We start from the raw sequence: 10,585 nt of genomic DNA on the forward strand, positions 1-10,585 counted from the left end.
ATTAATTATATTTGTTTTCAGCTGCGTTGGGTCTTCGTTGCTGCGCATGGGCTTTCTCTAGTTGCATTGAGCAGGGGCTACTCTGTGTTGTGGTGCACAGGCATCTCACTGCAGTGGCTTTCCTTGTTGCAGACCACGGGCTCTAGGGAGCGTGGGCTTCAGCAGTTGTGGCACACGGGCTCAGCAGTTGTGGCTCACAGTCTCCAGAGTGTAGGCTCAGTAGTTGTGGCGCACGGGCTTATTTGCTCCGCGGCATGTGGGATCTTCCCGGACCAGGGCTCCAACCCGTGTCCCCTGCATTGGCAGGTGTATTCTTAACCCCTGTGCCACCAGGGAAGCCCCGAACCTAGTTATGATCTAAAAGCAACGAAGGGAGTCAGGTCCTGAAGAGGGCAAGAATCACCCTGCCATGTGAAGCCTGTGCACATCTTCAGGCAAAGGGAGCTGCTGTCCTCCAGAAAGGAAGAGAAAGCCAGTCCTACCAACTCTGGGGGTTCAAGGTTTTCAATCACATATACAAAGATGTGCCCATCCTGAGTCTCAGGGTCTCACTCCTTGCCTGGAAGGGATGTAGACCTACCAGGGCTATGAATTCAGATTTCTTGTCACTCTGCTCTGCTCACGGTGAACATACTGGGCTCACATGATGTTCAGCACAGTCTGCCCTGCAGCTGCAGGAGGTGAGTGTCTCCTTAAATGCACCATAGAGGTCTTCTAGCCTCCCACCATACCTTAGTTGATAGCTGGCTGACCTGATTCTATCATTTTCTTCCCTTAGCACTTTGGGGGTAGCAGAAAGCAACCTCCACATTCCTTATAATACTATTTTCCTTACATCTCTCAGTGGCTCAGATAGTATATAAATGGATGCATCCATTTCACTGAGCCCATGAGCTTCCCTCCTGTGATGGTCCTAGTGATTGTAATGCCACTGCATGTCAGGGGAGGGGTACATTGAGACCAGGGAGGGAAGAAGCCAATAAAGGATGGATTTCCAGGCAAATTGTCACTGAGGGCAACTGGAACTTGATCCTGCAGGCAGCTTTGGGCTGACAGGGTAGAACACTTCAGAGACACATGTGAGCTGAGGTCTTTATTCTTCATTCCAGTCAGTCATTGGTTGAGGGCTGCTCCCAGGGAGGGTGTGAATTCCTGGGCACTTTCAAGCTACCCTGTGTGTGGATAGAGCAGGTATTGGAAGTCAGAGAAAGCTCCCAGACAAAGAGTTGCAGGTGCCTCCCCTGGGCAGCTGGACAAGTGCCCAGAAACTGCCCAAGTGGGTAAGCATCACACACCAGCATTATCTGCTATGGTTGGTTTCTTTCTCACTTGATTTAAATACTTCCCAGTTGAGATAAGGGATTTTATTTAGGGATTCTCTCTGGGATCCTTTCAATTTTGCCTCTGCCTCAAAATCCCTTCTTGCTACAGTACTGCCTAATTCATGGCAGACTTCCTACTCTATCACTTTCCTGGTCACTTTCTTATTTTTCAAAGCAAAGGATACCTTTGAAAATAAAGGTATTTATTTCATTAAAATGACGGAGCTTCCTTGTTTAAAATGATAACAAACCCAAAATGTAGCAGATGTGGCTTTCTCTAGCAAATGACAGTGAGGAATAGTTAGCAATCCATTCCTACCCCTTCAGGTGGAAGAATTTTAATATGTATCTCTGCTCAAAACTAGAGAGAGGTTCATTAATTATTTGTAAAAGACAGCAGGATGAAGAAGATACAGATCTTAAACCTCAAGGAACTACTATTCAGAACTGTGCTGTCCACTGTGGTAGCCACTAGCCCCTTGTGTCTACTGAGCATCCCAACTGAGATGTCTTATAAATATAAAATAAACACCATATGTCAGAAACTTAGTACAAAGAAAAAAGAATGTAAGCAATCACATTAATAATTCTTATATTCACTGTATGTTGAAATGATGTTTTGGATTGGTTGGGTTAAATAAAATATATTATTAAAATTAATTATGCCTGTTTCTTTTTGCTTTTTTAAAAAAATATGGCTACTGGAAAAATTAAAATTACATCTATGGCTCACATTATATTTCTACTGGACAGTGCTGATCTAGAAAGAATTATCACATGGCCCGCCATGAACTACACTGTGAGTCAAAAGTCCACAAATTTGAGCCCTCAGGACAGTTAAGCTATTTCTGAATTCTTGAAGAGGGAACAATTAATTAAAAAATGAAACCGTTGTGCACTTCTCACCAATTTACCTGTCACAGCAAATTATTTGATTCACCAATTAGGGCAAGTCATGTAATCTCACCAAATCTGTGTCCTAATTGAAAGGGAACAAAATCCAGTATTAAAGATTGGTGACATGTTGATAACTGTTTAAGTCAGACGAAAGATGTAGCGGGGTTCATTTCTGGTCTCTCTACTTTTGTGTGTTTGAAAAGCTAAGTAAAATCTAAAAAGAAGCAAACAAACAAAACAAAACACTAAAACAAAATGAAACAACAACATAAAACCCCAGCAGAGTATTAATTACCATCCTAAGAGCTCCAGTTATATTGCTATAAAAATCCCAGCCCTATATCCTAAAGGTTTTGTGAATAAGCTAGAAGACCAGAAATGACTGGACAATATTAGCTAACAACGATGACGTATTTGCTGTGTGTCTGGAGCAGTTCTAAGTGTTTTCCATGCAGTACCTCTTTTGAGCCTCGCACTGCAATTTATAGTTAATAATATCCCCCCTCCCCCTTTTTAAGGTGAGAAAACTCAGGAGCGTAGAGCAGGAAAATAAGTCAGCGAGATACCACATCTAGGAAATTACAGAGCCAGGACTCAAACCCAGCGAAGTAATTCTAGAACTTGTACTCTTAACAACTATGTTGGATCATCCATGTAGTTACTATTTGCCAGAATCATCCTCATCATTATCAACTTCTAGCTGCAGGCTCTAATTAATGTATTTCTTTAATTGCCAAAAAATTAAGAAATGTATTAAGTGAAAGTACCTTTGCCACATTTCATTCACTAGAGATAACTGATCTGAGTGTTGTGGATACTTTTCCAAATTTTTCCTATTTACACATAGCTTATATTCGAGTGCTTGCTTCGTGCCAGGCAGAGTTCTAACTGCTTTACATGTATTAACTCATTAATCCCCACATACATGTTGATTTCAGGGGCGAAGGTCTGAGACTTTCGTTACTGACCAGTTAGTATGAACTCTGGCTGCAAGATTCCAGAAACCTGTACTGGAGCTCAAGTGCTGCCCTGCAGCCCTGGTCTGCTCCCTCTTGGTGTGGACTCTCAGGGATGGGCTGAGGTCCAGGGAGAACAGTCCCAGCATCCCCCACAGCCCCTCCCAGGGCTCCAGGAGACCAAGCAGTCCCATGTCCTCAGCTTTAGGTCCCCGATTTCAGGAGCTTCCTTCCAAGCAGTGAGACTGAGTTCACATGGTGAATAACTTGCCTGTGAAACCACATGGCTTATTTCCTCCTGCTGACCCTGCCCAGAGACTCTGGGAGAAGTATCTGACCAGTGACAAAGATTCTCCTTGACCTCACTCTAGTCAGGCTCCTCTAAACTCTCAAGACCCTGACCTGGGGCTCTGATCTTGAACTCTGTTCAGTCCAGTTTCAGCAAAGACTCTTGCTAAAGCAGAATGCCGCTGGGTCAGTTTAGCCAAAGTCCCCCACCTTTGATGGATGGTCAAGTTCATCGCCTCCCACCCTCAAAATCTTATCACCCTACCCTGTGAAGGGGAGTAGAATATGTCACCCCAAAATGTGCCTCTTGGGCCAAAGGATTACTTTGAGCTGATTAAGAAACAGCAGACACTTGAGAAGCTCAAAAACTGAGGATTAATTACCCTTTTGTAAGGGAAATTTACATTTATAAAGGAAATCTCCATTTGTAAGGGTGTCTCCCACTCTGTACCAGGAAGAGAAAAGCTATATCTTTGGTTTAAGAGAAAAAGGATTAAAAAAAAGAAGAGTTGAATACCACCAGGAATATTTGCTATTTGTTCCAGCTGAAATCTGATAATAAGATATTTGAAAGGATTTTTTAAAATAGCTCTATGGTCAGAAGTTAGCCACATTGGCAGTTGATATTCAGAGGCTGATCGGAGCTATTTTTAAAAGGTCTCTGTTCTGTCTGTTTTATTTGATGCTGCTCCTCCCATGGGAACTTCTCAGTCGGAACCCCCTTCTCAAACTCCTGCTGACTCTATGCTCTGTCAACTCTGCCCATCTCATTGTTAGCGTGATTTTGCTGAGGATAATTTGGAACTTCCTTGGCCTCTTTGGGAAACGGAAGTGCTCCCCAGAGTGGCTCCTCTAAACATCCTTCCTCCTCATGTCACCTTCTGTCTTCCATCCAGCTCCCTTGAGTCCTTTGATACAGGTCTGTTCAAGTGAGGCAGGAGATAGATGGGCCTCTGGCTGAGCAGCTGGAGTCTGTCCCCTGCGGACAGATACTCCAAGATAAAGATAATGGCCGGAGCAAGGAGGAGCTGAGTCCTCCCCAGATAAGAGATAAAGAGTCCAAATATTTCTCACTCTTGAGGTCAAGGAGACCTCCCAAACTACACAGGCACAGAAAGGTTCCTCAGAGATCAGAGAAGGGATATGTGTGTGTGCCAGACCATAATATGTTCTGTCAACTTCCCAGAAACCCTTGCACTGAATCCATCTTGGCTAAGCGATGTGCGTGCCCACGGGGGAGGACCCTGAGTCAGACCAAAAATGGACTCAGAGTCAGACAAAGCAAGATGATTGGCCAGAGGAAACCCAGAAGAACTGCCCCCGTATAAGTGATTTAAACAACTCTCTCTCTGAGACTGACCGTGTGTGTCTCTCCACACATACTTTTTTCTCCCTAATGAACATTTTACTTGTTTCACTACTTTCCGTCTCTTTGTTGAAACTCCTTTCTCCAAAGTCGACGAGCCAGGGCCTTGTTGCTGGCCACCGGCCCTTTTGTCTAGTGGTTAGGATTAGGTGCCCTCACTGCTTCAGACTGGCTTCAACCTCGGGTCAGGGAACTGAGATACTGCTTCAAGCCGCTACAGGCCAAGGCCACCAAAAATCACAGCCTCTTCCATCCTTCTGTCCATGCCTCCCAGACTTTTCCTTCTCCCGCCCCTCAATTCCTACAGTCACTTGAACTTTGGCCCCTCTTCTCCACTGGGGGCTCTCCAGGGACTCAAGCAACCCCAAAAGCAACTACCTGAGCTATTTGGAAAAAAGCAAATGAAACATCTTAAAAACTGAACCCACCAGCTTGGCTTAGCTAGGTCACATTGTCCGAGAAAATGGGACCTGGAGTTGTTTAAGGAAATCCCTGACCTCCTAGCCAATCATGCCCCGTTTCCATGTTACCTCTTCTAATATTGTATAAAACTTCCTCTTGCCCAAGATTTTTGGAGAAGATTGCTCCACAGCTTGTGAGGCACAGCAGTCTCCCAATCCATGGATTGTCTTCCCTTGATTAAAAAACATCAAACTCCTTACTAAAGTGTATTATTTTTGTTATTTGACAAGGTCTTCGCCACAAATATTAGTTAAAAGTTTTGGCCATCTGAGTGGGTAAACTTAACATAGTCCATCTGCCAGAATCACAGTTTGGATCTAACTGTTCTTTTATAAATCGGTGACTTTTGTATCATTGTACCTGTCTCATGACCAAAATTTTAGAACGAAAGCTGTAATATCTCTGTGTCTGCCTTTACATGAATGTTATAGACGCGTGGTGTTTTTCTACCTCTAGGTGATGTTGCTGGTTCTTTAATGGTTTGTTTTACAGATTTAAGGAAACATTTTTCTCTTTTCTCTTAAGCTATCTATAACTTACATTAACTTGGTAAATCGTACCTCTGTAAAAAGAAACAGAAAGCAGAAAAGTGGTTGCCAGGGGCTGGGGGGAGGGGAAAACAGGAAGAGGTTTGTAAAGGGGTACAAATTTTCAGTTTTAGGATGACTATGATCTGAGGTGACTATAGCTGATAACACTGTATTGAATAATTAAAATTTGCTAAAAGAATGGATCTTAAATGTTCTCACTGGAAAAAAAAAGTTAAATTTGTGAGGAAATTGTGTGTTTAACTTGATGGGGGGAATCCCAAGTATATCAAATTTTCAGGTTGTACACTTTAAATATCTTACAATCTGTCAATTATGCCTCAATATAGCTGAAAACAAAATCACAAGAGAATCTTATCAGTGGAGAAGGCACTCACTTAAATCTGCATAACAAACGTTGCCCTTGTTTACCATGTTTTTCCTGATAACCTCCCAGAACTGTCTTCCCTCCACTCCCCTTTCCCTATTAAGGTGGAATTTAATTCTGAATGCTAAGCCACCTCAGGGAGTTACTCATTTTTTTCCCTGGGTATCTCCCATGTATGCATGAGGTATACATGTGAATACATCTGTTTGTTTTTCTCTGTCTTTTATTACAGGGCCCTTGGCCAAAAACGTAAAGGGGTAGAGGCGAAATTATTCTTTCCTCCTCTGTACCTGCCTTTAGCAAAACCCCTAAAGTCAGTTTAGCCATAACCTTCCCTATTCTTGATGTCTTTTGTTGGTAATTTTCCACCCACTGACCTCCCCCTATGCCTTGGCTATAAGTCTCTACTTGTCCATGTTCTATTCAGATTGGAGCCAGCTCTATACCAAGCTCTCTTTTTCCCATATTATAATAGTTCCTGAATAAAATTTGCCATTGCTGTTTTAACTTCTGTCTGGTTTTCTTTGAACCCAGTAACATCTGGAAGTACTCTCTTTCCTTCTCCCCAAGATCCACTGACAGTCTTTTTTTCTCCTGAATTTACTCATTTAACTTTTTCTATTTCCAACTGTGCTGTTTCCCCTCACTCATTCAGCAAATATTTTCTTTTTAATTTTTATTGGAGTATAGTTGATTTACAATGTTGTGTTAGTTTCAGGTATACAGCAAAGTGAATCAGTTATACATATATCCACTCTTTTTTAGATTCTTTTCCCATATAGGTCATTATAGAGTATTAAGTAGAGTTCCCTGTGCTATACAGTAGGTCCTTATTAGTTATCTATTTTATATATGGTAGTGTGTATATGTCAATCCCTAGCTCCCAATTTATCCCTCCCTCCCTTTCCCCCCGGTAACCATAAGTTTATTTTTTCTACATCTGTGACTCTATTTCTGTTTTGCAAACAAGTTAATTTGTACCATTATTTTAGATTCCACATGTAATATTTTTAGATTCCACATATAATATTTCCTATTCAGAAGAGAAAAAGCAATGCTTTAGAAGAAAGGTCGTGCTGGTCCAGGAAGGGAGGAGTGCTGAGTAGGCTAAATAATACATGGACCATTTCCGTGTATTATTATGTATATAATGGTGAGTATTATAAATAATACTCACCATTTCCTTAGTCACGTTATGTTTACATCCTTGCTTCTCTTTTCTCAACGCAACACTGAAAACCCAGAATTTCTCATTTTTCACAGATCATCCTAGTTCTTCTCTTACAACAACTCATGGCAATAGGGGAGGGAGGCTTGTATAAGACCAGAAGGTGAATTGCTGCCAGTTTACAAGTATGCTAAAAAGCCGTAGTTTTTTTTTTTTTTTTTTTGCGGTACGCGGGCCTCTCACTGTTGTGGCCTCTCCCGTTGCGGAGCACAGGCTCCAGACGCGCAGGCTCAGTGGCCATGACTCACAGGCCCAGCCGCTCCGCGGCATGTGGGATCTTCCCGGACCGGGGCACGAACCCGTGTCCCCTGCATCGGCAGGCGGACTCTCAACCACTGCGCCACCAAGGAAGCCCTAAAAAGCTTTAGTTTTGTCCTTAGAGAAATGTGGAACTATTGAAGACTAAAAAACTTGGACAAGGGAGACGGATGATCAGATCTGTGCTCTAATCATTAACTCATCCAACAAATATTGTGTGTCTATAGGTTCCAAGCACTAACTGCTAGGATTACTTCAGTGAGCAGACAAAAATCCGTGCCTTCTTGGAGTGCGTATTCTAGTATGTGGGGGAGATGAACAATAAGTAGTCTTTATAAAGAAGTAAATTGTATTTTAGAAGGTGATGCATGCTATCAAGAAAAATATAGCAGAGAAGGATGATAGAAAGTGTTGGGCTGGGGGTTACTGTTTTATATAAGGAGGTCTGGAAAAACATCCCTGAGAAGATGATGTTTGAACAAAGATTTGAAGGAGTGGAGGGATTAAGCCAAGCTGATCTCTGTGGAAAGAACATTTCAGGCAAGAGCCTCAGGAGCAAAGGCCCTGGGGGGCTGTGTGTCTGAATTATTCGAGGAAATGCAAGGAGACCAGGATAGTGGGATCAGTGTGACAGAGGGAAAGAGGACAAATCGGGTTGGATCTTGCAGGCCATTTTGCAGACTTTTCTCTGAATATGATGGAAAGCCATTGGAGGCCTGTTGGAAGGAGCCTTCTGGCCACAGCATACTGATGCCCCCAAATACTGGTTGAGGATATCAATCAAATACCAATCCCTAAGGAGGTAAAGTACTATTCTGGTAGAGTTTCATCTGACAATGGATTACTCTCTACCTCTATGTCTTTGAAATAATGTCATATCTAAAATACAAGACACTCTACTCTTCTTCTAAAATGTCAGATTACATGTTTTTGAGCTTTTGTCAAAGCTGTGTCTATCCCTGGGGTTCAGAAAGGTCTGGGCTGATGGCATGGGGCTTTTGGAAATCCATTGTGGGAGGGGTTATCAGATAACAAAGGAATTCTGGAAAGTGGAGAAGAATTAGAAGGTTATCATTATATCTGTAGTAGAGATTTGTTGTGTGTGTGTGTGTGTGGACATCATACATCCTGTTTGGCCCATAGTGCCAACTGGTTTCCTTTGTCCCCGTGTAATTATTTAACAGCATCTCTCTCTGGGAGGGAGAGCCTTAGGGACAGGACACAGAGCCACAAATAGCATTGTGGGGGGACCGAGCTACCAAAGAGTGACCCAACTATGGCATAGATGCAGGTTCCCAGTGAGAGAGGTCATCAAAAGCAATGATGGGGCAAAATCAAACTGCTTTGCAGGCAGGGCCAGTTTACTCCCTCAGGGTCCTAGCAGGACCCAGATGACACACTCAAATTTGGATAATTTGAAGAAGATTTAACAAAGGACCATTTACAAAGATATTGAGAGTGTGCAGAAACACTGCCTAAAGGGACCAGCAGATGAGGTGGCCACAAGAATCTGGAAGGAAAGAGTCCCATGGAGAGGTCACCTTGAGAGCAGCAGTGACCTTCTGTCAATGAATCCGGCAGGTGGGAGGCCACCCTGCAAGGAGGGAGCCAGCCAGGGCAATGGCTGTGGTCTGAATGTTTGTGTGCCCCCAATTCATATGTGGAAATCCTAACCCCCAAAGTTGGTAGTAATAGGAGGTGGGGCTGGTGGGAGGTGCTTAACCATGAAGGTGGAGCCTGATGAATGGGATCAGTGCCTTATGAAAAGGAACCCACAGAGGTCTCTCTCCCCTTCTGCCATGTAAGGACACAGCGAGAAGGTGCCATCTGTGAACCAGGAGGAGGGACCTCACCTGAACACGGCCATGCGGGTGCCTTGATCTTGGACTTCCCAGCCTCCAGAACTGAGAAAGAAATTTCTGTTGTTTAGAAGCTACTTGGTCTTTGTGTTTTGTTATAGTAGCCAAATGAACTAAGACAGGAAATACATAGCTTTCTCCTTCCTCCCTCTGGGAGAGCCTGCTGGGGTAAGATGGGGGCAGAGAGCCAAATGGAAGTGGGTGGAGAAACTGGAGGATCAAGTGGGAGGTGTCCAGCCCTCAGCCTTTTCAGTACATGTCACCAGTGGGGGCTGAGCAAGAAAGGAAAATCCTGACAGAAGCCACCGGCCATAGGCAGACATTGTGACCGGAGATGCAATACTCCCCATGAGGACCCATAGAGAGAGTGAGGTGGAGACTCTTGGAAAGGAGGTGATATTCTACAAAATACATGGAGGCTTCAAAAGGCACTGAGATAGAGGTTCTTAGGGTTACAGTGACCCCACTGTGAACTCTGGCCTCAAGAGACCCAGGGAAACAGTCATGTGTAGCTTGGAAAGATTTCTGAATTTCCAAATAGTCTTTTAGTCATGCACACATCTACCAGGGCTGCTCTCTCAGAGCATTTCCGGTCTGCTGGCTCTGTTCTCAGGGTCCCTGGGGTGGGTGTGGAGGGGCCAATGCCTAGAGGAAGGATGTTGTCATTTACTCTGTGTGGTTCTGAGTCATATGAAGAAACAACAAAGGATACAGCTGCCTACACAATTTTGTTGATTTCTCCACTGGAGGGTGATTTGATAAGCATGCTTGATGAGAAACACATGCTGCCTCAAGGGTCCATTTTTCTAATATATTACAAGTTGTTTTAGATTACATTGGGTGATTTTTATGTTATCCCTGAAAAGGCAATACTTACACATAGTTCAAAAGTAAAAACAGTGTAAAAAGCCTCACTCCCACCCTTGTCACCTGTTTTGTCCCCTTCCTTTCACTCTGATAACCACTTGTTACTTTGTGAAAATACAAGAACATATGAATGAATATTATTACTCTCTACCTTTTCTTACACAGAA

Source organism: Globicephala melas, chromosome 5, assembly GCF_963455315.2.
Source record: "Globicephala melas chromosome 5, mGloMel1.2, whole genome shotgun sequence".
Taxonomy (NCBI): Eukaryota; Metazoa; Chordata; class Mammalia; order Artiodactyla; family Delphinidae; genus Globicephala; species Globicephala melas.